This window comes from Montipora capricornis, chromosome 11, assembly GCF_036669925.1.
Source record: "Montipora capricornis isolate CH-2021 chromosome 11, ASM3666992v2, whole genome shotgun sequence".
Lineage (NCBI taxonomy): Eukaryota > Metazoa > Cnidaria > Anthozoa > Scleractinia > Acroporidae > Montipora > Montipora capricornis.
Window position 1 is genome coordinate 11,042,269 of NC_090893.1, and position 2,500 is coordinate 11,044,768.

The 2,500-nt window shown below is 41.1% G+C and overlaps 1 long non-coding RNA gene and 1 pseudogene across 1 annotated transcript in view; one reads left to right on the forward strand and one right to left on the reverse strand.

Annotated features, from left to right (window-relative positions):
* Positions 1–2,437, reverse strand: part of LOC138022936 (transient receptor potential cation channel subfamily A member 1-like) — a 25,336-nt pseudogene extending 22,899 nt beyond the window's left edge.
* The window catches only part of LOC138022937 (uncharacterized), a 6,139-nt gene that overhangs the window by 1,949 nt on the left and 1,690 nt on the right, over positions 1–2,500 (forward strand). The gene's annotated exons all lie outside the window — the stretch shown is intronic.

The following is a 2,500-nucleotide window of genomic DNA, read 5'->3' on the forward strand; positions in this document are numbered from 1 at the left end:
AGCTCTAGTGCCCACTGTTCGAGGGAACAGATAAGACGGGCGAACACAAAACGCTGTGACACCGGTTCGATTCAACACAGCGTCTAAGTTCTTTCTGAAATTCGATTCACAAATGGGTAGCCTCTCTTCCCTCTCGAATTAGGAAGGCGAAGTGCAAGTACCATTATTTGGGTGATCATAAACTATTAAAAGCGCGTGACAGCAAAAAAATTATACATTGTTCGTAAAATGTAGCGCACGAAGTCCCTCTTTCGGTGGTCCGTTCTTTCGTGGTATATCACTGTGCGTGCGAATTCATCAAAACATTACTCCTATTAACAAATACAAGTTAGAATCCTTAACAATCATAAAACGAGTTGTAGGCCTGTCGTAAGCTTGTCGCATGTGACTAAAATCGTAACTTGTAAATCGGCCCTTAGGGGTCTTAGACGACTAGTATAAACACTGGAAATAAGGTGGACGCATTAAACGTAAGACGAATTAAACGTCTCAAGTTAAGTGCGTCTAAACGACGCCATTAACAGACGTCTTAGTCGTCTCAGACGTCTAAGCCGTCTAGTATAAAGACGACGAGACGCGCTAAACTGGGACGCACTTAGCAATGAAGTGCCCACAGTCTCTTTGGTGATTAAATCCCAGTATCTTTTGACGAAAATCATGAATTTGATTTCTAGCCGTCGAAATTAAGTGCGTCCCTTATTTATAGTAATCGCACTTATGGCCAGACGTTTAATGCGTCTGGACGTCTTAGACGTCCTCTGGTATAAACACGGAAAGTGTGTGGTAGTTTTCTAAGGCACCTCGCTCATTTTTTATTTTTCTTATGTATTTCAGTTTTTTATTGCTCATTACGGTCTGTGCTTGTCAAGTGTGTGGACTGAATCATCGGCCGGTTTCAATGTTTTGATCCAAGATCTTTAGTAAATGATAAGTTTATAGACGAGAATGATTGGAATGTTCTGTTTGGCCATTCCTACTCTACGTCACGGTACTAGGCTTTTCTCTCCAGATCAGTCAACTGAGGAAAAGTGTTTCGAAGGAATTGTGTTGCTTTGTCGATAGGGAGTAAATAACCAATGTCTGGCGACCACTTTCCAATAAAATGGCAAAAGGCCTCACCCACGGCTTTTTTGAGCAATTTCTGAACATCGGCTTCATTTCCTGACAAGGCTGCGAGATGTAACTTTTGCAACTTGTTCCCTTTGCCCGTTTTCTGTTAAAGACAAGATTAACAAACAAACACATTATTACTTTAATGCGGACCGCGGTTAGGGGAGGGTTCTTACCAACTTTTTGCTTTCCTTGCATTTTCTGGCTTTTGAACCGTAAATGGAAACACAATGACCCCAATGTTTGCTTGTCTTGGCCTGAACTTTTAGCCCTACAGGGGATTAAAATGGTCCCCGTGTTTCTTGCACTAAGACTTTCACGTGAACGTTTCATAGTGAAGTGCTTTTCAGAATTCAACTGTGAGCCATAGGACTTAAACCGGGTTCGAGAAATTGCTGTCCGGCCAATTTGTAAGTTTGCGGACACGTGCGTATCGGACCTCTTTTCGTGTCTGGATAAAATTCAGCTTATACGTCCATCCAGTAAATCCGACTGAATCTACTAAATGGTTTGCGTGCTTGAAAAAATTATGATACACTCAACCTTGTTCTACTGGGCGCGGTTTGTCAAAACTCTGTGAAGTTTTAATCTTTCAAGTCACCTGCAACTCCCAAAATAACCGTGAGAGTCTTGCATACAAATAGCTAAAAATCTTAGTCAGTTCTCTTTCGAATGCAAATTTACAGTACCAGTTACCCAGAGAAAAATTTTAGAGAATTTTGTGAAGAAAACTCATGGACAACTTGGTCTAAAATGATATCGAGTAAGTTCCTTGATTACACAAAAAAATAATAAGTTAACAATCTTTCCGGACATAGACGTTATTAAATTGTCTCGGAATAAGACCAAAGTTAATAGCGATCACACTGTGGTCTGTAATATGAAAATCGTACCTGATGTAGTTTTGCGCGAGTTCCTTTAGGAGTTCCAATAGCTGTGGTAGCCGTATTTCTGTTTTCGTCGGGATAAAAATCATCCGAAGTATCGGAGCCTAGAGTTATCAGACTTAACTTTCTTATATTTGCTGATCGGTCCATTGTTGGACTCGGAGGTGAAAGGCTACTGAAATTGTTGTCCCTCTCTACCTTCAGATATTTATCTGCTTTAGGCAAAGAAATTTGAGACGAAGAGGGCTCCAGGCGCTTCTTATTTAAGGCGGTTTGCTTTTGGTACATATTTCCTGGAGAGGTCGCCATTTCAGAAGATTCTTTATCTCTCAAGCCCTTATTACCTCTCCACCAACGAGTAGCTTCCTCTTTAGCTCGGTTTCCAGGTGACAAAACTATTTTCTTCATTTCAGTTGCATGCGCTGTTCGGCGGGACAGGTTTGTTTGCAGGTCACTGATGCACAGCCTTGTTGCTTACTTAACATCGCTTTATTGTCATAAAC